Source organism: Rhinoderma darwinii, chromosome 2, assembly GCF_050947455.1.
Source record: "Rhinoderma darwinii isolate aRhiDar2 chromosome 2, aRhiDar2.hap1, whole genome shotgun sequence".
Taxonomy (NCBI): domain Eukaryota; kingdom Metazoa; phylum Chordata; class Amphibia; order Anura; family Rhinodermatidae; genus Rhinoderma; species Rhinoderma darwinii.
This window is the reverse complement of record NC_134688.1, coordinates 249,350,027-249,374,670: the sequence shown is the minus strand read 5'-3', so window position 1 is coordinate 249,374,670 and position 24,644 is coordinate 249,350,027. Positions and strand designations below refer to the sequence as shown.

Below are 24,644 nucleotides of genomic sequence, written 5' to 3'. Positions count from 1 at the left end.
GAGCACGGCAGGATCAACGTCTTGTGGCAGTAGACTCCATGGCACAGAAGCTAGGGGCGCTAGCTGCTTCCTTCTCTGCTCCTGTTCCAGCCTCTCCGACTGATCCTCCTGCTACACCTCCTGGCAGCTCCGGTTCCGATCCTCGGTTCTCGCTGCCACTGCCACTTTGTTTCCATGGAGACACAAGCACGTGCAGGGGATTTCTTAACCAGTGTCATATCCACTTCACCATGCATGCCAGAGCATTTCCTTCAGACGGAGCCGGGATCGCCTTCATTATCTCGTAACTTGCTGGCAAGGCCCTTGTCCTGGCGTGGGCGAACCCAATATGGGAACGACAGGGACCCGAGACTTCCAGGGATTTGTGCAGTTATTCCGCACTGTGTTAGAGGAGCCTGGACGAGTCTCGTCGGCAGCTACTGCTATGCTGAACCTTCGCCAGGAGGACGCCTCCGTGGGCGAGTACAACATCCAGTTCCTGACCCTGGCAGGAGAGCTGTCCTGGAACAGTGAGGTGTTGGTAGCCTCCTTCTGGCATGGCCTATTATCCGAGATTAAGGACGAACTTGCTGCTCGGGATGTACCTTGGACGACCTGATTCTAGTTGCCACCCGAGTGGACATGAGGCTCAGAGAAAGATCCCAAGAGGCTTGACAAGAGAGAAGGCTTCCTAGACTGATGCCCAACTTCCAGCAACCCTTCTTACCTTCATCTACAACTCCACCCGAGGTCCCGATGTTAGTGGATCGGCTTAAACTGTCTGTTCAGGAGAAACAGCGCAGGCGCACTTCTGGACTCTGTCTATATTGTGGCCTCGCTGGCAGTGTCGTGTGTCTGTGTCCCCAGAAGCCAAAAAACTCCAACGCCTAGAATTGGTTGGAGAGACAACCCTGGGCGACTCAGCAATTGATAGAGAACTCTCCTCCAAGCTGTTCATCCCTGTGACCATTGTCGCTGGCGAGAGGCCCCATCTGGTCTCTGCCTACCTGGACTCTGGCTCTACAGTCAATTTCATACGCCAAGACCTTGTGGATCTTCTTCACTTGCCCACTGTCCTTCTGGAGAAGACATTGGTCATTGCCTCAGTACATGGACTTCTGCTGCCTGACCCAATATTGTATGTGACCAAGCCGCTGGTGCTTCAAGTGGGATCCCTTCACTCTGAGCTCATCTCCCTGTTTGTCCTGCCCAAGGCCCTCAACCCCGTGCTGCTGGGTTTGCCTTGGCTCGGTCTACATGCCCCAGTCCTGGATTGGAACTCCGGAGAGGTTGTCCAGTGGGGGCCCAAGTGTCTCAACCACTGTTTGGGGCATATACATCCGACTCAGTCTCCTCCGCATCAGTCATTGGCAGGGTTGCCTCCTTGTTACTCTCAGTTCTTAGATGTCTTCAACAAGAAGGAGGCAGAGACGTTGCCACCACATCGAGCATATGATTGTCCTATTGACTTGGTTCCTGATTCATCCCCTCCTTGTGATAGAGAATACGTTCTCTCCTTACCTGAAATCCAGTCAATGTCTGCCTATATTAAGGAGAATCTAGAGCGGGCATTATACGTAAATCCTCATCCCCTGCCGGAGCCGGGTTTTTCTTTGTCAAGAAAAAAGATGGATCCCTCCGACCCTGCATTGACTACCGGGGTCTCAACCAGATCACGGTAAAGAACAGATAGCCATTGCCCTTAATCTCTGAACTGTTTGATCACATACGTGGGGCAATTTTTTTTCTAAACTAGACCTGCTGGGGGCCTACAATCTAATCCGGATTCGTCAGGGTGATGAGTGGAAGACTGCACTTAATACACGTGATGGGCACTACGAATACCTGGTTATGCCCTTCGGCCTGTGTGACGCCCCCTCGGTTTTTCAAGAATTCGTCAATGACATTTTTCGTGATCTCCTCTATATCTGTGTTGTGGTGTATCTCGATGACATTTTGATTTTTTCCCCAGATCCAGTAACTCATCAGAGACATGTCTGCCAGGTTTTGCTTCGATTAAGGGAGAATCACCTATATGCCAAGCTAGAGAAGTGCGTGTTCGAAAGAAAGTCTCTACCCTTCCTGGGCTATATCATTTCCATTCAGGGCCTCAAAATGGATCCTGAGAAGGTAAAGGCTGTCCTGGAATGGCCACGCCCTCAAGGCTTAAGGGCCATTCAGCGCTTCCTGGGGTTCACCAACTTCTACCAGCTGTTCATTTCCAACTTCATTGACAGCTCCCATTTCTACCCTCACCAAAAAGGGCATGAATGCCAAGGTGTGGTCTCCAGAAGCAGAGGCCGCATTCAACAACTTAAAGAAGGCCTTCACGTCAGCCTCAAATCTTCATCATCTTGATGTGTCCCTACAGTTTTTGTTAGAGGTGGAGGCCTCCTCTGTTGGTGCTGGCACACTTTTGTTCCAGAGAGGTTCGAAAGGCAAGACTGTGGTATGTGGCTACTACTCTAAGCTTTTTTCTCTCGAAGAGCGCAACTACTCGATTGGAGATCGGGAGTTACTGGCCATCAAGCTGGCCCAGCAGGAGTGGAGACACCTACTAGAAGGCGCAGCTCATCTAATCCTGGTTTTTGCGGACCACAAGAACCTCACCTATCTTCAGACGGCTCAATGGCTGAATCCTCGTCAAGCCAGGTGGTCGCTGTTCTTCGCTCAGTTCCAGTTTGAGCTCCACTACCAACCTGCCGACAAGAATGTGAGGGCCGATGCCTTGTCTAGGTCGTTTGAGACAGAGGACACTGTGGAGTCCCCACAGAATATTATTGACCCTTCCTGCATCTTCTCTGTCAACCCTCTGCAAGTTAGAGATATTCCTCCGTGAAGGACTTTTGTACGTCTGGGAGACAGAGGAAGAATCCTTCACTGGGGACACGGTTCCAAGCTGGCAGATCACATGGTGCCTGTAAGACCCGAGACCTAATTGCCCGTCAGTTCTGGTGGCCCACACTGCCCAAGGGCGTCATGGACTTTGTTTCCTTCTGTACGGTATGCGCAGCAAACAAAGTTGCCCACTCCAGACCAGCTGGTCTGTTCCAACTAGTGCCTCTGCCTGATGGCCTCTGGTGACATATTGCAATGGACTTTGTCACAGATCTGCCTTTCTCTGCTGGATGCAGTGTGGTCTGAGTGGTGGTGGATCGATTTTCCAAGATGGCTCATTTTGTTACACTGACTGGCCTGCCTTCTGCTTCCCGACTGGCCGATCTCTTCGTTCAACACATCTTCCGCCTGCACGGCTTGCCTCTGCATATTGTCTCGGATCGAGGGGTCCAGTTCACCTCAAAGTTCTGGAGAGCACTCTGCGGTCTCCTTGGTGTAAAGTTGGACTTCTCCTCGGCCTACCATCCCCAGTCCAATGGTCAAGTCGAGAGGGTTAACCAGATTATGGAAAACTATCTGCGGCACTTTATCTCCAGACAGTATGATGACTGGGTGCAGCTGCTTCCTTGGGCTGAGTTCTTTTATATTAATCATACTAGTGAGTCCACCACCTCCAGTCAATTCTTCATTGTTTACGGTCAACATTCATGAATACCTCTTCCTGTCTCCACTATGTCCCAGGTGCCTGCAGCAGACTCTACCTTCAGGGACTTTCTACAGATCTGGCAGCAGACCCGATCTTCTATTCTGCCGGCGTTCAGCCGCATGAAGAAAAAGGCAGATACTAGAAGACGAGAAACTCCCCAGTTTCTTCCAGGTCCTAAGGTCTGGCTGTCTTCCAAGAATATCTGACTGAGGGGGCCATCTTACAAGTTTGCAGCCAGGTTCCAAAGACCCTTCGAGATTCTGCGGCAAATTAATCCTGTCTCTTACAAGCTTTGGCTGCCTCCTACCCTCAAGATACCAAACTCCTTCCATGTCTCCTTGCTGAAGCCTGTGGTCCTGAACCACTACTCCAGGACTTCTAGTTCTGCAGTGGCTCCTGGCAGATCGTCAGGTACTTTCGAGGTGAGGGAGATCCTGGCCACCAAGAAAGTAGGAGGAAGGATGTTTTATTTGGTGGATTGGAGGGGATTTGGTCCAGAGGAGAGGTTTTGGGAACCAGAGGAGAACATCGATGGTCCTGTCCTCGTGAAGAAGTTTCTCTCCCACTCTGGTCCCAAGAAGAGGGGGCGTAAGAGGGGGGATACTATAACATCTATGGGCGCGGACCATCGTCCTGACTTACCCTCTGATGGCCGCCTCCATGGACGTGTGAGTTCTTGGCGGCATCTCTCTCCTGAGAGACGCTGGCACTCGCTTCCTGGCCCGGACACTGTCTCCCGAAGGACGCGCGCTCTCGCGCGTGTACGGCCTTATAGGGCCAGTGCGCGCACAGTTGCAGAGAATCTGCAATTAGCCCAGAATGCTGCTAGACTATAAAAGGGGCTCTGCCCTCTTGATCATTGCCTGAGCGTTGTTGTGTTACCTAAAGTTTGTCATTGCAAATGGTCTCCTAGTGTTTTCCAGTTCCCAGTGTTACCCGTTCCTGATGCCTGTACCCTGTATCCCGTGCTACCATGCCTCTGTGCCGTCAAGAGGGGGAGTCGTGTTGTGTCTTCCACTGCATCTATTGTGTAACAACCCGCCGGGTGTCTGTCTACTGTCGGAGCCTCATCTTAGCCTGAATCCACCGCTACTGTCTGCATTGCCACAGGTACCCTTTCTGGACTATAGACATTGTATTGTACCTGTTTGGCCAGCTGCTATCCCGCTACGCGGTATGGCCCAGTAGGTCCAAACCCTCCGCCGTGACAACTGCATTGTGCCAACTGTAAAGTTTAGTGGAGGAGGGATAATACTATAAGGTTGTTTTTTAGGCATCGACCTGGGCCCCTTAGCTCCAGTGAAGGGAAATCTTAAAACTTCAGCATACCAAGACATTTTTGACAATTGTATGCTTCCAACTTTGAGGGAAGGCCATCTTCTGTTCCAGCATGACTGTGCCCCAGTGCACAAAGTAAGGCCCCTAAAGACATGGTTGGTTGGCTAAGTTTGGTGTGGAAGAACTTGACTGGCCCACAGAGACCTGATCTCAACCCCATCAAACACATTTGGGATGAACTAGAATTGAGATTGCGAGCCAGGTCCTCTCATCCATTATCAGTGTCTGACCTCACAAATGCTCTTCTGGGCGAATGGCAAAATTCCCAGAGACACTTCAAATCTTGTGGAAAGCCTTCCCAGAAGAGTGGAAGCTGTTTTAGCTGCAAAGGGAGGACCAACTCTATATTAATGCTTATGGATTTAGAATGGGATGTCATAAACGCTCCTGTAAGGGTATGTTCACACGAGGTCATTACATCTGTAATTGACGGACATATTTCGGCCGCAAGTACCGGACTGAACACAGTGCAGGGAGCCGGGCTCCTAGCATCATACTTATGTACGACGCTAGGAGTCCCTGCCTCGCTGCCGGACAACTGTCCCGTACTGTAATCATGTTTTCAGTACGGGACAGTTGTCCGGCAGCGAGGCAGGGACTCCTAGCGTCGTACATAAGTATAATGCTAGGAGCCCGGCTCCCTGCACTGTGTTCGGTCCGGTACTTGCGGCCGAAATATGTCCATCAATTACGGACGTAATGACCTCGTGTGAATATACTCTCAGTGTAAAGTGTAGGTGTCCCCATAGTTTTGTCCATATATTGTATTTTGCCTAAAATAGATTTTTTTTATAAGCAGCTCCAAATAATGGAATTAAGCATTACCTATGTAGGAGCAATATGTACTAATAGCACATTAAGGCTCTGTTCACACTACCATTTTTCTGTCAGGTCTTCATTGATAGCCTTAATAGTATATTATGCTGCACTATTCTATCCAGTCAACAGGGCGAGGTTCTATAAGAAATCGGATCATAAAGGATCCGTCATGGCTGCAGTAAAAATGAAAGCCATGATCCCAATATGAACAGAGCCTTATCTGCAAGAAATATTTTGGGATCCATATGATTTGCATTTTCATACACAGCCGTGCTTTGTGCTTATGACTTACGTCATAACATCATATGGAAGCTAGATGGAAGTAAATGTGAAAAGCTTGTTCCCCACAGATGTCTGTGTTATAAAAAGAGAACTGCTTCTTTCACTGCGTCAATTTTCCCACCACTAAATACATGTATTTTACAATTGCCTGTGCCGTGCTGCTATATCTGGGTATATAGGTAAATGCATGTATCCCTGTGTACGTACACATGTGAATATCAATTGCATCATTCCATTGGAGCGCTGCACATTTTTCTTACAGATTCTGTTTCCATGGAAACAAGTCAATGTGTGCAGCCTCTTAATACCCTTACTGAACTAAACAGTCATTTGCAAGCCCCTAAGCTACCAATAGCCAAACCTGCCCCTGTAATAGTGTAATACTGAGCCACAAAGGCATCCCACCTGAATGATGGATAGGCCCACCAATGACAGAAGCTGATCTGTACAAGAGGCGGGACTATGCAAATGAGTGACTGGGAAACATCGTGATCCAGGTTCTGTTGATTGCCCCCAAAAAGCAGCTCATCGTGACCATTCGAGACATCTCCGACAGAAGAACCGAGAGCAAGATCAAGATTCTGGGAGAAAATCAGACAGAAGGCTAGCTATTTGTGAGGTGAGGGCATTTATATTTATTTAGTGCCATACATAAAAGTGTTCTGTTATAGAGGGTGTGCACTGTACCATATGGCTGGCACTGGGATGCTCCGCACAAGTGATTTTATACTGTCCACTAGCATTGATAGATTAGAATACAGCGTATTGTATACATCAGACGTGTGACTGGTTCCTTCATAATAGACAGATCTTGTTAATATTCATAGGCTGCTTTTACATTCCAGGGGAATGGAAATATATTTGTATTATCACAGAATGCAATCATTTTTTGGGAAGTCAAACAATGGAGCACACACGTATGTAACGGGGGAGAAAAATACCAATAGACTTAAATGTATGGCACAGTTTTATGTCAGCTCGATGCTACGCATATTGATCTGAATACAGAAGAAGATACATTTGTCTCGACCAATCAACATAGACATCTTAAGGCACGTAAAACCAAATAGTGATATTGCTATAGGCATCATTTTTGCTACATATACATAAATAAACATAAGACTAGACCCTCCCTTGAAAGAACCGTGTGGGCTTTCAGTGTGAATATCACAGGGGGGGTGGGGGTGACAACGCTTTGCGGGGAAAGTGAGGCATATAAACACCCTCAGAATGCACTCTGGGAGCTCTGTGTGTACCAGGCAGTAGTTACCATGGAAACCACCTCAGCACCAGCTCACACTTACACAGGACAGAAGATGGGGCTGGGGCTGCATTTCTGAGGGAGTGGGAGAGACTAAGGGGATGAGGGACATTTGTAACAACGTATCTACATGCAAAAGATGCACTGGACCATAACAAGCAATCTGCAGTTCGATGTTATTTAAGTAGTGCTAGTCATACAATGAAAGCAAGTATTCCGTAGTATCTTAACCCATCCGATATTCAATTGTATATACACGATACACAAGTATTAACTGCCCTGTCTACAAACATTAAAAAAAGACATAGCGTGCCTAACCTTTCAGGTGACTTTCCACATTAAGCTGTCATATGCATGTACATGAGGAATAGCACTATTTATGGCCATTATATGACTTGTATTCTGCATTTTTTTTTTTAGCATTATCCTCCTCTGCAGTCATTATTTCTAATTCTCAGTTTTCTCTGCGCTAGTGGGTGGAACCTAATGGCTATCATTTATGCCATACATTAAACATAGACAAGAGAACACCCTGCTTTCCTATCGCACATGTAAAAGCAGCAGCAGCAGCATGGAGGAGATCATATAGCAGTAATAAACAGCATAGCTGTGAACCCAGCACTGGGGTGAGATAGAACACTTACTAGAAGCTGCTGCAATGTCTGTATCTCTCAGCCTCACTCTTACTCTGCTTCTGATTCCTCCATTCCTCTCCATAAACTTCTATGGGCAGCTCTAACCTGGTCTTTCAGGAAGCTGACAGTCCATCTTATTTTGAGGAAACTGAAAAATCTGTAAATTCATAATAAATTAACATTTGGAACGGAGGTAGGAGGAGGAAAGGCGCCTGATAAGTGAAGAAAGAGCATTTTTCTCTAGTAAGATATACTATAAAAGTTTTGTATATTCGCTTGTACTGTTGATTTAAGCAGTTTGTTGAAAAGTTAGTCGCCTTTTAAAAGGGGTTGTCCAGTCTTATGTAAATAAAGCATAATTGTATAATGAAAAGTTATGCTAGGATCTACTATACAGTAAAAACTCTCCTGATAAATGACTATTTAAATAGACTCAGATTTTGCGTGACAGATTTTCATTTCCATCATATTCTATGTATACTGGCTATCTTCTTCAAGTGAACCATCCATCCCTCTAGAAAACCATTTTTCAATGCAATTTCTGGTGGTCATCTCAAGTTTCATTGCACTATGTTTCATTTCATAGCATTTTTAGAATTGCTTCTGTTTGCTAAAAACCCTCCTGACCTAATACTTTTCAAAGCTTAGGGTTTGCTACAATGTATCGAGTCCAAGAAAACCTCTTCGAGCCTTACAGCCTAAACTCCAGGATGATATATTTTACCTACACTGATACATTGTAACAAACTATCACAATTGGAGAGAGATTTGTGCTGAGGTTGACCTATTTTGCTAACAAAGGATTGCCGAGACTAGATCTATAAAAATGTTCAGCCTCTGGATGTAAACAAGCATGGTTCCATTTAGTAACAGCAAGTACAGATCATGAAAATAGTGAAACCTACAGTATAAGAGAAGGCTACACATTTCGTTATACAATGATTGAGTCTTTAACATAATACAGTTTTACTAAAAGTTGTAGTTTAGGCATACTGTATTTAACTGTTTCAGCTGTATAGGTACAAGCTATCTGCTACATTGCACAAAAGGCGGAGAGAGGCCAGGAACGGCAGCTATACAACCATAAAGTTCAGTGATAACATTCTTACTGCCTGCAGCTGCCACTAGGGGAGTTTATTATACAGAGATTTATACAGCTAGCGTTGAGTTCAATAGGAGCTGTATAAAACTGTCTGCAGTGAGCACCCCCTAATGGTGGCTGCAGGCAGTAAGAACTTTATCTTCTTTTTTTTCCCCCAGAAACTGCACCACTCTTGGGCATTGTCAGAAAGAGAAAAGTAAAAAATAAAAGCTTGTTAACAGAAAAACAGAGTTCCAACTATTCCCAAGATATATTATGAAATTGAAAAACAATAAATTTTGATTAAATAAAATGTTACTGCTTAAGATTACCACAAATACCATTAACTCCTTCACATCCTGTTAGATGTTAACCTCTAACCCATCCTATACCACCAGAGATATTAAGTATTAACCCCTAAACATTTCTAGACCATTAAAGATATTACCAGGAATATTATCACTAACCCTTAAGCCATCATATATAAAAGCATGTAACTGTTGTACAGTAGAGAGCAAGGATCCAATAGTAGAAAATTATCAAAGGGAGTATAACATGGGGGAATTTTGCCCTATCTGTCACAGGCATTGACAAATTTGGGAACACCCTGTAAAAATCCTCTGTTATTTGCCCTTTATTGTTCTTCCTTTTACTGGTGAAAAATATGGTGGTGACTGTCTATGTCCACAATGTTTGCGCTCCTTTATTCAGAACATCTGATATATGGATCAATACTTTGGTTGCAGCTCAAGTAAAAGTAGGTCATCCGGGTTATTAGGATAGACCATCAATATTAGATAGGTAGGGTTATGACTGTCGGCACCCCCGGCCATCAGCTTATTGAAGGGGCCGTGGCGCTCGTACAAGCACCGATGCCTCTTCATTTATTACATGGTTCTCCTCTCCGTTCGTAATTGCTTGTGCCGTTACATTTGTAGCGGCTGTGCAAGGTATTGCACCACTGTTCTCTTTAAACAGATGATTGGTGGGGTGCCGACAGTCGGACCCCCACAATCTAGTATTGATGGTCATCAATTTTAATAACTCAGATAACTCCTTTAATAGGATCCATGATTATGATTCCAATTTTGGGAACTGTCACTGGAAAATCTATTTATTGGCCTACGTTTGTTATTAAACTTAATTTTACGTTTGGGTGAAATGGAAAGGATAATGTTATGACCATATCATTTTGCTTTCTTAAGACTTACCTTTTTGTGTGCCTTTATTTATAAGTATAAGGGAACCAGTATGCTTTTTATTGTATTTATAGCGATGCTTCCAGAGTTCGTATCTTTCTACATTAAGAAAGGTACGAAATGTATCTAGTTTAAAGCAGATACTAAGGCCACATGCAGATGGCAATGCATGAACCTGTACAGCAGTACATAAAATACCTATGTTTCCATGTTATGGAGCCATAGGCACTCCAGGTGCCGTCTTTGAGAGGCACTGTATTCTCCAATAGAAGCTTCTAGATGCTAAGTAAGAATACCTCCATAATATGAAATGCATTGGAACTTGTCACAAATTAATTTCATGAGGAAAAAACCTCTTTGTGTTTCTGTGTGAAATCAGAAGTTACAGAACGACCAATGGACTTTTGTGGGCACTATATTCAGGATCCATGTCACACAGATCCATAATACAGCCAAGTTCATGAGTCCTAATACTTAGTCTCTAAAACTTTCAAAAACGTGTAAAACTTATTGTTACTTTCCTTTTAGATAGCCAAAAGGTACCACATTCATGACAATGTGGTCATTTTGTTTCAAACTGATAAAAAATGTATTTATTTTCACATATATATTAGGCTCTGTTCACATTTGAACCGGATCCCATTTCATAGGGGGCTTTGGCTGCAAGAATAACGTAGTCTAAAAAAGATTAATAGCGGACAGAACCCATTCCATGTCAATAGGCTCCATTAAAAAGTGATTGGTCGAAGAAGTCATGGTTCCGTTAAGAATGGATGACATGATGCTAGTGTGAGCAGAGCCTTACAATTTCTTCCTAAGCAAGAATGTTGATGAAACAAAACCTGACATTGATTTGAATCTTATATCAATTATCTCATCTCCTCTTGGCAAAAATGTTATAAGGCATGTGGGTGCGAAACTAGGCATATTCATGTTTTTATCCAGTACTCTGCAGTGTAGAGACGTGCTCACTTATTTTCATTTTGCATAGGAATCGAGTATGCTTAAATTCCAATAAACAGCAACCCATGAAACCAGAGGCGGACATACCATATGTGCAACCTGTTCAGCTGCAACGGGGCCCAGTGGGTATAGGGGTCCACAATCACCAGATTTCTACTGTGTATTAGATTACATTTGAGGCTGGATTCCCACGAGCATTTTCGGTCCGTAAAGGATGGAACGTATTTCGGCAGCAAGTCCCGGACCAAACACACTGCAGGGAGCCGGGCTCCTATCGTCATAGTGATGTACGATGTTAGGAGTCCCTGCCTCTCCGTGGAACTACTGTCCCGTACTGAAAACATGATTACAGCCTGGGACAGTTGTCCTGCAGAGAGGCAGGGACTCCTAGCGTCGTACATAACTATGATGCTAGGAGCCCGGCTCCCTGCAGTGTGTTCGGTCCGGGACTTGCGGCCGAAATACGTTCCCTCCTTTACGGACTGAACATGCTTGTGTGAATCCGGCCTAATAATTAATGAATTTCATGGCTCACGATTACCGGTAGACTGTTAGAGAGACATAAGGTGCTCTATGCTGAGCTAAGGGCCCGTATACTGTTCTTGACTTGAGGGCATCTTATAGATGCCCTAATATAAATAGGTATGTCTCCATGACAGATCCTCTTTGAAATGTCCGAACATCACACAGCATTAATTTTAAACAAATATTGTTCAAAGAAAAATAAAAAAAATCATGCAAACCCACGGACATCAGCACAAAGCAATACTACGGACATCAGCACAACACTACAATGAATTAAATTACATAGGAACTATTGGAATTTGAGGGGAAAAAAAGGTTATTTAACAAGGCACTCTTCTGGAAAATGTTTATCCCAACAGTTTTATGCATATTAGAGCACATTTTGTTCTAGAAGCAATTGTTTCCGCTTCAGCTGGTTCCAGGGGGATTCCACTATCAGAACATAGGATTAAATGGAAATAGCAAATGTAACCTGGACACTATTTTGTTCCAAAATGCTTATCTAAAGACTCTCTGTTTACAATCTGGTGTCCCCATGTTTTGTCTCTGATAAAAAGATATATAGAGCCCACACAGACCAAAAATATGGTTATTTAATTTTTAGTTAATATTTTTTTCCTGTTTCTTATATAGCACCAATGTTTTCCTATATCCCGCATCGCCGCACAGAGATTCTCATTATTTACATCAGTCCCTGTCCCCAATGAGACGCACAATGTATTTTCCCTTTCACACACACAAATTAATTAGAAGTACATACAGCAATGTCTATAAACATGTGCCAATCTTAGCAGTTCACACAGATTTGTGTCTATATAAATGTACCAGCCATAGTATCCATATAACAGTATCAGCTGTAGTGCTAACTACAGAGCAACTGTAAGAGTGCCAGCCTTGCCTTTTGGGTATGGCAGGCATAGTTACGCTGAAGCATTGCTTAGCACAGTGTCATTAACAGTGCCCATGTAATAGTTTCATCTGCAGAACCCCAACAACTAAGTCAGCCACAGTGTACTTAAGATTTAATAAACTTACCACCTCTATTCTTTTTTTGCAGCTTCTAAGCTCTTCTGTAGAGTTATGTGACACCACTGATGCCCCCATTTCATCTGTGTGGAACTATTAACTCGCATTTAAAGAAGGGAATATTTTTAATGATCAGATCATAAATGGTGGTCCGATGGTTAGCATTGTTATCTTGCAGAACTGTGGCCTAGATTAGAATATGACAAAGGGCAACATGTGCATGGAGTTTGGATGTTCTCCCCGTTTTTGCGTGGGTTTCTCCGGGTACTTTGGTTTCCTCCCATACTGCAAAAACATACTTAATTGGCATCTTATGAAAGTGAGATAGGTACATTTTTGAGTCCCATTGGGGACAGTGACTGATGTGAGTGAGGACAATCCCCTTACAGCACTGCTGAATATGTTGCTGCTATTTAAACAATGGGAATTAAATATGAAAAGAAACGTGTAGTGTAATTCTAGGTTTAGTGCCCCTATAATAGTGCCAGCAGCCACAGTTCCCCATCAAAGTACTGCTAATAGCCACAATCACCCTCCTTAACAGCATCACCAGTCTCTGTGTCCCCATAACAGTGCCAGCAGCCACAGTGCATCCATACAAAAGTCAAGTGACATTGTTTTTAAGATGTAACAAAGTTACCATGCATTTAGAGTACTATTTTATACTGAGTCTCCGATGGACAACATTAGGAATATAGTCTACCCACTATTCCTACCAGACACCAGGAACCAATACTAACCAGTAAGGGAATGAATCACTGACCATTAGCAAGTGCTCATGTTGTGTCAAGGTGATTCATCTGATGGGGGAGGTAATGATACATATATATATATATATATATATATATATATATATATATATATTATACCACCGATAATGTAATCACGATAGGTAGAGCTATCTCATTATGCCCATATCACTTATACCTCCCATATTGTTTGGTTAAGGGCACAGGTATACAGGTCTTGCACTGGGGTCCAGGATGTTTAAATTCCATGTAGAAGGCCAGTATTAGGCTAAACCTGGGTTAATACTTTCCATCTTTAATGAAAATAAAAATGGATGAGCTAAATAATGCTTAAATGTAAACTGCTATTAAAGCTGGCTATTCACATTAGTCAAAACCAAACAAGTCTGGAGGTATTTACCAAAAATCTAATGTTCACACCTCATTTTTGTGCATATTTGGGACAGACAACGAATGTGCCCATAGGCAGATGTGTAACGTGAAGATCCTGGGCACCAATGCATATTACGTAACAGGGCTCCCTCATCTACCATGTGCCATTTATAATGCTTGTGTTTCCTTATGAAAAACAGATTACTGATGAAAGTAATCCTAAATTTCCCTTATGCCCATGACACAACCATGAGAGAATAAACTAGATAAGTCATGGAGGGATTACAGTCTGGTGAAACTTCCTACCAAAGGTCAGACGGTCCAATCTATTATGCCTAAAAAAGAGATTAGGAGAAATCGAAGTAGCTGCCTTACAAATTTGGTCAATAGAGGCATTCTGCCCAGGAAGTAGACACTGCCCGAGTAGAGTATGTGCTGAACCCTGATGGGGATCTCTTTACCTTCTGTAGATTAGGCTAGGTTATTGGCTCTGAGTAGCCATCTGGCAATGGTTTTACTGGAGACCCTATCTCCTCTACCTGGGCCTTAGTATTAAATAAAGAGTTGAGGAGACTTCCTCCATCCACTAGTAGAATCTAGATATTTGATCAGACACCTCCTAAGATCTAGACTGTGAAGTTTTTCTTCCTTAAAATTTTTGGGATCTTGACACAGGGAAGGAAGAACAATTTCCTGAGAGTGGTGGAAGTTGGAAACCACCTTGCACAGAAAGGCTGGGTCATGTTTAATAATCACCCTATTATTAAAAATATTTCTGGCAGAGTAATAGCTATCAGAAAAGCTGTGTCTTGTAAATCAAAATGTTGTATGAATTCTTAATAGGCTCAAAAGAAGGTTCAGTCATTAGGCCTTCCACAGACATTGCTCCCATAGAGATACTGACTTAGAAGATCTCAGAACCAATATCCTTTCTAGTAGAACAGGGAATTTTGCCTGGTGTAGAAAGCAAGCCTGTCTTCTAGAGTTTAACAGAATCCCTAGGAAAGAACACTGGTGAGAAAGTGATAGACAGGATTTTTCCCAATTTATCTTCCAACCCAATTCTCCCGGATCCCAATAGTAATGCCCAAATTAGTTCTGAGTATTGTCTTTGACTGAGCTACCAGGAGAAAGTCATCCAAGTATGGCACGATTGTAATGTAATTTTTCTTACATGGAACATCATTTCGGCCACTAACTTGACCACTAACTCTCCTATAAGCACCTGTGGGGCTTGCGACACCCCAAATTATAGGGCTTTGTACTGGAGATGGAGAATTTCGTGGTCCAATTGAACCGTTACCCTCAGAAACTTCTAAAATGAGGGATGTATAGGGACATGATTATAAGCGTCCTTTATATCTATGGTCGCCATAACGCAGTCTCTGAAAAAGTAGTGAAATGCAGACTTAATCGACTCAATTCGGAATTTGTTGTAGAACAGGTGTTATTTAAGTCCTTTAAATTTATAATGGACCGAAAGGAGCAAACTGTTTTTTTTTCTGCCTGAAATAGGTTGGAGTAAAACCCCTCTGCTTATTCACTTACTGCCACTTTGACTAATACTTTTTAGGCAATCAAGGAATATTTTCAATTCTCTTATCAAAGCAGACTGCCTTACCGAACTTGAACTGATATCCGTGAGCGTCAATCTTTTTGGTGGGGGGGGGGGGCAAACTCTAGTTGGTACCCGTCTCTAACCATACTTCTTAAAACCTGCCTCTCTTGTTATTACTTCGCCTGTTTCTGTTCCTTTCAAAGTCTTTATTCTCCTACCTCCTTTTAAGGGGACAAAGGACTTCTTTGGTTTAGTAAAAATGTGTAATCGGAAACCCTTTTTTCCTATTGGAAGCTTTCTCTAAAATCGGGTCCAGAGCGGGGTTAAACTTAAATTCTCCTTGGCAGGGGATGGCACAAAACTTAGCTTATGATCATGCATCCCCATTCTAAATTTTTAACCTTACGGCTCTATTCTCACTCAATAACCAGGCTGTAAGTGTGATGCTCCTAAGACAGTTCCTCTGTGTATGTCTGTATTGAATCAGTACTCACACCAAGAAACGTCAGTCAGTGTCAACTCAACTGAAGAAGCATGTAAGAAGAATCCAGATGCGGGTTTATTCTCAAGCTGATAAACTTGTAATTATGCACAAAACAGTAGGTGAACAGAGAATTCTTTGCCAGAGCTCATCAGAAGATGACTGAAGCCTATAATGGCGGACACACTATGAGCTAGAGACAGGAAAAAGCGAGGGACAAATATAACAAGATGCAAGCTTTTCAATAGTAACATGACAGCAACTTGACAGTAAGCGAAACACAAGTTGTGGGACATGAAAGGCTCTTCTCGCAGCGTTAGATAAAGTTGCTGCTCTAGCGTTAAGGTGGAGAGTAACTGCCGAAACATCCGCCACATAATCTATAGCAATCGATCTTTCCAATTGTAGGAATAATGGCCAATAACTGATCTCTAGGTATTTTACTATGGATATGGTGTTCTAATTGATTAATAGTGGCAGAAATAGTCAGTTTAAATTAAGCCACAAAACTTCCCAAGTTTTCTTAAGGTAAACTTCTACCCTTCTGTACATAGGATCATTCAACCCCTTAGTGACCAGGCCTGAAAGTTATTTAATGACCAAGCCAGATTTTGGAAATCTGGCATGTGTAACTTTATCAGATAATACCTCTGCAATAGTTTTGCATATCCAAGTAAGGGCTTATTCAGACGAACGTGATATACGTCCGTGCAACGCGCGTGATTTTCACGCGCCTCGCACGGACCTATATTAGTCTATGGGGCCGCGCAGACAGTCCGTGATTTTTACGCAGCAGGTGTCTGCTGCGTAAAACTCACGACATGTCCTATATTTCTGTGTTTCTCGTGCATCACGCACCCATTGAAGTCAATGGGTGCGTGAAAATCACGCCCTCCACACAAGGAAGCACTTCCGTGGGACGCGCGTGATTCGCGCAACAGCAGTCAAAAGTATGAATGAAAACAGAAAAGCACCACATGCTTTTCTGTTTACAAACATACAAACCGAGTGTCATAATGATGGCGGCTGCGTGAAAATCACGCAGCCTCGCATCATATGGTGATGACACACGGAGCTGTTAAGTACCTTTTGCGCGTGCAAAACGACATGTTTTTTGCGCGCGCAAAACGTACAGACTTGTGTGAATCCGGCCTAATTCTGACTTTGTTTTTCCGTCACATGTTGTACTTTATTTAGGTGTTAAAAGTAGACTGATACGATTTGCTTAAATTAATAAAAAATTACAAAAAATTATGAAATTTTTAAATAAATTAACATTTTCCCTAGTTTGAACTGCAATATGTCACATTTATACATACATACTGTACACTTCTTATTATTAAATATATATTTACATCTCTTTACTCTATTTTAGCAGCAGTTTTGAAAAAACTAAAAATTTTTAGCAATTCAGGAGACTTACAAATGTTCTAATAATTTTATACATTTTGAAGTACATTTTGTTTTCCTGCACAAGCCAAGTTTTCAGAGGATCATAGGTGTCAGAATGATGAAAACCCCCGTAAATGACCCCATTTTTAAAACGAGTCAGTACAGCAAAAACGTGAGGGGATGGCGGCGCTCCTCCGAGACTCTTATGAGGTGGTGAAGTGTAGATAGCCGGCTGCCACCCACTGCAGTCCCTTGGTGCTAAATCCTTAGTACCTGGGACAAGGTGAGAGTCAGAAGGTGAAGAGAAAAAAAATTGCAGTGTAATTACGGGTATCGGCGCCAGGCTGAAGAGGATCAGGAACGGAGTCAAGTGGGTAGGATCTAGGAGATCTTTTATTGTGAGGACGACGTGTTTCTGGACCGGACTGGTCCCTTCGTCAGGTCAGTATTCTCATAATTCTATACAAAACGAATATAATGAAACTAATAGTTTTTTATTGAAATTTTAAAACTTATTTTATAGCAACCATTTTTTATGAGTTTTTTGTATGGAGAAATTCAAAGGTTTTTATACATTTTTTTCTGATTTGATAAAATAACCAGTGCTTTAAGTAATACAAAAAAATGGCTTTTGACATAGGCATTTTTTCAAAAGTATTACAAACATCTTTTTATGCCATCTAATCACAAATAATGAAAATCTTAATCTCTATCCCAAAATGTTCCCCTATCAAGGGATAACTTGGTGAAAAAAGGATCACTATGGAAAGACACAGATGCACCGCAACTAAACAGCAGGTTGCAAACTGCAGATCACGTACAAATAAACAAAATGTCTTTATTTGTTAAAATACTTTTTGCTCACATATGTGAATGAATACAAACATCATGTTACTATGACAACACCTTTAAGCATTAAAGTATAACAGCTCAAAAACGGCTTTGAGATAAAGGTACATGAGAATCTATGTGAAAAACATGATGCTAGAACAGAATGTACACAATCATGAATAAATGTATAAGAACACATATGAATATGTGTGAATAACATATATTATCTGTATAAACCATGATGTTTTAAACTTTGAAGCCACGAAGGATCTGTCATCCTGTAACGGCTCTTGGTAATTTGTATGTTAATTGAAGTGTTGTGTACCGGTGTGTTCCCGGTCTTTTTACTGCATATATATGTGCACACTACACGTGCAACTATTGTATACTGACCTGACGAAGGGACCAGTCCGGTCCAGAAACGCGTCGTCCTCACAATAAAAGATCTCCTAGATCCTACGCACTTGACTCCGTTCCTGATCCTCTTCAGCCTGGCGCCGATACCCGTAATTACACTGCAATTTTTTCACCTTCTGACTCCCATTTTTAAAACGACAAGTAAGGTATGTATTATAAAGGGTGTTGTAAGTCAGTTTTTTTGTAAGAATTCATGCAAAGCAGGTGCAAAATATTCTTTTTTCACAAATGTATAATTTTAAAGACAGATTTCTTTGTAAACCGAACATGAGGATGAAGAAACAGACCCAAAATCTATCACCCTGTTTCTTCGGTGTTCAAAAATGCCCCAATTGTGGCCCTAATGCGCTGCTTGGGCACACAGAGAGCCCAGAAGGAAGAGAGCACCCTTTGGTTTTCAGGACACATATTTTGCTTGAAAATATTCTAGGCCCCACTGCACATTTGGAGAGGCTTTGAGCTGCCAGAACGATAGAAATCCCCCATAAATGACCCCATTTAGAAAACTATAGCCCTTTAAGTATTCATTTAGGGGTGTAGCGAGTATTTTGACACCACAGAATTTGCAGGTATTAATGCAACGCAGGTGAAAAAAATTATAATTTCACTTTTTTTCACAAATGAGTCGTTTTACAGACAGATTTCTTTGTAAAGCAAACATGATCATGAAGAAACACACCCCAAAATCTATCACCCTGTTTCTCCTGTGTTCAAAAATGCCCCCATTGTGGCCCTAATGCACTTTCTGGACACACGACAGGGCCGAAAAAGAAGGGAGCACCCTTTGGTTTTCAGGACACATATTTTTCTTGAAAATGTTTTAGGCCACACTGCACATTTGGAGTGGCTTTGAGCTGCCAGAACAATAGAAATCCCTCAGAAATTACCCCATTTAGAAAACTAGACCCCTTAATGTATTTATCTAGGGGTGTAGAGATACACAACGCAAAAACTTAAAACGCAGATAATATGGGTATATATTGTTTTCTGCACATTTCTAATACATTTTCAAATGAAGTTATAGAACAATATATATGTGTAAATCGGCTGCTGTGTTAGAAATATGTTGCATTCTTATCTTGGGGGCCATACAGAAGAAAGGCGAAGCTACGTTCTCATAAGGGAGGCATGTGCCTAGAAATGCATTTGACTGTCCTGAAGACTGTTTTGCTAACAAATCAGTGGTCCCATATTTGTATCATTCTGATGCCTTTGTGAACAGCATTCTGGTCAGATGCGTAAAAAATTATAGCGAAAAAATAATCTGTACTGGAGTGGAGGGCAATATATACAAATGGAGGAAATGTATCCAACTATGTTGCAAACTCGAGTCTGTTCACTAGATAGAAGAACACCTGCAGGGCTGTCATGACAAGCTTTATTTTTATTTTTTTTAGTGACTGGTTGTACAACGTCTCTTTAGGTCCATCAATCCCTATATGAGGGACGAACGTGCCAAGTGACGCGGTACACCATAACAGGCCCCTGCCCAGCAAGGTAGAAACCGCTATGTGCATAAAGCAACCATTCACCTAAAGAATATATAAAGGGACAGTGTCCAAAACCATCTATAGGAACAGTAAAGGATCACTAATCCCAAAATGATGTCAGTATTTGTAAAAGTATTGTCGGGTGTAAGAGATCCAGCAAAAACCCAAACAAAAGTGTAATAAAGCCCATGCTGTATTGATAAGGAACAGCTCGATTATTAGAGATCCTCCAAATAAAAAAAAGATCATGTCCGTATCACGGTACAGAATTAGGGCGGATTTACACGAACGTGCTATACGTCCGTGCAACCCGCGTGGTTTTCACGCAGGTCGCACGGACCTATGCAAGTCTATGGGGCAGTGCAGACTGTCTGTGAGTTTTGCGCAGCGTGAGTCCGCTGCGTAAAACTCACGACATGTTCTATATTTCTGCGTTTTTCGCGCATCACGCACCCATTGAAGTCAATGGGTGCGTGAAAATCACGCGCACCACACGGAAGCACTTCCGTGGGACATGCGTTATTCGCGCAACAGCAGTAAAAGAATGAATGTAAACAGAAAAGCACCACGTGCTTTTCGGTTTACAAACATCCAAATGGAGTTTCATAATGATGGCGGCTGCATGAAAAGCACGCAGCCGCGCATCCATATGAAAATGACACACGGAGCTGGCAAGTGCCTTTTGCGCACGCAAAATGCCGCGGTTTTTGCGTGCGCAAAACGCTCATGCTCGTGTAAATCCGCCCTTAGGAATGTAACAGCTGTATGTGGCAGGACATAGTCATAAGAACAGTAAAAATAAAAAAATTGTGGCTGTGGGCTTTTGTACTGGACAATTAATTCCAGGACTTGATCACCCACTAATAAATAAAATATATCATAAGGGGAAAAAATAGTTTCACGGTCTAAAAAAAATGTGCTCTACAACCTCTCCCAAAAGAAATAATCCGTACTTGGAAAGCCCACAAACTAAAAAGAAAATATAAAACATTTATTCCCTAAAAAGACCCCTCCCATCCATTTTTTTTTGGTGTTAAATACTAGTAATTTGAAACCGTGTGAAAGGTTTCGAAACAGGGGTAGTTACAAAGGCCTGGTTTTGATGGACACATGGGGCAATAAAAGCGGGTATCCCTCCTCCTGCCATGCTTGCTAGATACCCAGCACCTTTTTTGGGGATATTTTTGGGTCTCAGTGGAAGGAACAGGGTGTGAAAAGTGGCGCTCTGAAAGCCTGCGCACATCCTCAGATTCGCAGGATTGTGCAGGTATAGTGGACTCAAAAAGGAGATGCTCAATGACCTTCTCCTGAAATTGAAGAAAAGTGAGCGTTCCTTGGGCCTTTTTGAAAATAACAAAACTGTTATAGGTAGCAATCTGGATTAGGTAGATTGCTAGCTTTTTGTACCAGGCCTTATTTTTGCGCTTCAGCAGGTAAGGTTGAGGCACCTCTTCGGAAAGGTCTACACACCCCATAAATTTTTTGTAGTGTGTTACACAGACAGGTTTCTGCTTTGCAGCGGTAGCCCCCCTCTCTCTAATTGTCACAGTGGTGTCCGCGTTTACAGTATGTAGACATCCTTCCTGTCGGTCCACTTTACTGCAAGTAATTCCTCACTTGCAAGGACCATGGATGTTCCGGTTTCCAAACGCCTGGACACCAACTGTTGTGGGAATCCTACTCGGTTCTTCTGTACGGACTGTCCCACAGGCCCCTGTATTTGCAGCATGGAGGGCTTTATAAAGGGCAACACCTTTATAAAAGTTGTCTGTATAGACGTGGTACCCCTTGTGCAGAAATGGCTCCATTAGGTTCCACACTATTTTGCCAGAGATGCCAATAGTTTCTGGGCAGCCTGGGGTATGAATTTGGCGCTCCCTGCCTTCATATATTTTAAAATCACAGGTGTAACCCGTTGTGCTCTCACACACTTTGTATAATTTCACCCCATATCTGGCTCGTTTGGAAGGGATGAACTCACGAAAAGAAAGACGGCCTTTGAACGATTCATCTACAGACAAATTTTGGTCAGAGGTATACCAATTATGAAATAAATCATTTAGAAGGGTGATTAATGGCCTTAATTTATTAAACCGATCCCAGGCTGGGTCACTTCTTGGGGGGACTTGGGAATTGTCGGTAAAATGCATGAATCGCATTAGTGCCTCATAGCGTTTCTGGTCATCACTGCTGCAAATACAAGGGTAGCATGGACAGCACTAGAAGTCCAGTAGGACCGGACAGATGTTTTTTTTAACCAAACCCATATTGAAGGTAATGCCTAAAAATGTTTTCATTTCTGGGACACTTGTGGGGTTCCACATTCTGGAGTAAATAGATGAAGGCTTTTGTAGAACAAACTGCCTAGCATACAGATTAGTCTGCTGGACTATCAATTCTAGGACCGTATCACATACAAATAAATTAAAAAAAATTATAGGGGGTCAAATGTTGGATATCGACATTAATTCCTGGAGTCGCTTCAAATTGGGGTACTTGGGGGGAAAATGATAGTGCGGGATCCCACATCACGGGAGGGACTGCAAAACTCGGCCCTGCACTTGACGACTCTATAGCGATGGCTGTATCTACCACCACAGGGCTATGGGGTTCAGCGGTAGAATTGGAATCGTCACTGTAGGAAAAAAGTTCTGAAGCGGTGTCGGTTTCACTATCAGAACTGTCGGAACACAGCATAGGCTTGCTCCGCGCTGTACAGTCTATATTTATAGATATGTGTGTGTATATATATATATATATATATATATATATATATATATATATATATATATATTTATAAAAGCCCTATAAGTCCTATGAGAACCCTAAAGTAAACTTAAAAATAACACTAAATGTTGATGTACAAAAATTGAAATAAAATAAAGCCCTAACCTAGTCTTACAGCTATTACAGCCCTAAACACTAATGCTAAACTAGCATTGACGCTAATCTAGCACCAACACTAATCTAGATTTTATATATATATATATATATATATATATATATATATATATACAGTATATATATTAGAAAGCGGTGATTTGTGGTGTTTTTTAACTTTGTTTTTACAGCACAGGACGCAGACTGATCTCTCTCTCCTCTCACAGAACAACTACAATGAGGGGAGACAGAAAAACAGCCCATGTCCTGGCTGTGTTATGAAAATAACTGTCTGTGATCTCTGTGTTTTTATCACAGAGATCACCTCATCAGGGACCAGTCACAAGGGTCCCTGATGGTTGCTGTGCCAGCTGCTGACACAGGCAGCTTATGCACAGCGCAAGCGTGCTCCATTTTGTGGTGGGGGGGATCGGATGGTGTGAATCCCCCTCATCTGGGGTACACTGGGGAACACTAATTACCCTTTATCTCTCCTCTCTAAGGAGTTATTCCATGAGAGGAGAGAGAAAGGGTAACGATCTGCCGCTTTGCAGTGACTGCCGTGATTTAAAGAATCACGGCGATCACGTGACCAGAGACCACTTGTTATGGTCTCTGGCTGTTGCTCCGAACCCTCAGCCACCTCCGGTAGCTGAGAGAACGGAGCTTTAATAATTTATTTTGGCGCTACATTAGGCTAAAGCGCTGCCGTGAAATGGCGGCGCCTTAGCCTAAAGCCCCTTAGTGACTGCCGTGAAAAAACGTATTGGTGGTCACTAAGGGATTAAGGGCCCGATATTTTCAAGGGGTTGAGCAGACTTATTTAAAATTTTAGCGACCTGGGCATCTATTTTAGGGGCATTGACCCAATGGACTACGTCCTCGTCCTCAAAAGGGTATTTACGTTTAACTGAACTAGAAACACTTACAACTCTCTCTAAATTAAGGCCCTAATGTTTCTATGAATTAGAAAAACTTTAGATTTCCTGGTATGCAGTCCCCCCAACAACTAATCTTGGACTGATTTCTGCCCCCTGACTTCATCTAAATTCACAGTAGACCGAATCGCCTTTAGTAATATATTAGTGTCTTCAGGTGTAAAGAGTATCTTTCCAGACAGTTCCTTATCCAAGGGAAAATCGGAATCCAAAGAAATTTCACCCCCCTCACCATCAGATACAAGATCACTAGATGAGTCAGATCACAAGTATTTTCCTGATGATGTACTGGGAGAATTTGAACTAAAGCCTTACATGGATTTTTGCACCGAAGACTTTAATATTTCCTTAATATTTTGAATTAAGGAGTTGTTCTCACTTTATCCAAGCGTTGCTGACATAATGGATTGACATGAGAGGAGGGCAGCTTCTCTTTACTAATGCCGCACTCTCTATTTTTCGTCTCATGTGTAGCTTTTCTGGGGGTTCCTTAGATCCTTACAATAAAATAATACAATAAGAAAGAATAGAAAAACATACAAAATCGGGGTATTACCTCTCTTACCCCCATCAGAAACTACCAATTTGCCATCATATCTGGGTCCTGGGTAATCGGCATGCTGACTTTCCTTTTCCTCGTTCGGCATAGTTGTGGAAGTTTAGGGAAGAGTGTAGTAGAATCTGTAGCAGGCTTGTCGTTCAATACTGGCTGAAGTCCCCTTTTTCCCCAGAGCGAGACAGATTTTTTTAAAGTTATCCACCTCTGGATAAGCTCCTCGACAGGCCTGTCAGCTGACCACATCGCAGACTTGACGTACAGACTTCCGGTGCAGACTAGCAGGAGCCTGCCCCACTTCTGGTATGTGCCAGAAACAATGCCACAC

General features: G+C 42.6%; 1 protein-coding gene across 1 annotated transcript in view; it reads left to right on the top strand.

The window, feature by feature from the left end:
• The first annotated feature begins 6,373 nt into the window (after positions 1 to 6,373).
• HPCAL4 (hippocalcin like 4) overlaps positions 6,374 to 24,644 on the top strand; it is a 45,516-nt gene continuing 27,245 nt past the window's right edge. The window contains exon 1 of the mRNA XM_075853054.1: positions 6,374 to 6,581. The gene's annotated coding sequence lies outside the window, so the exon portion shown is untranslated. The remainder of the gene's footprint in view (positions 6,582 to 24,644) is intronic.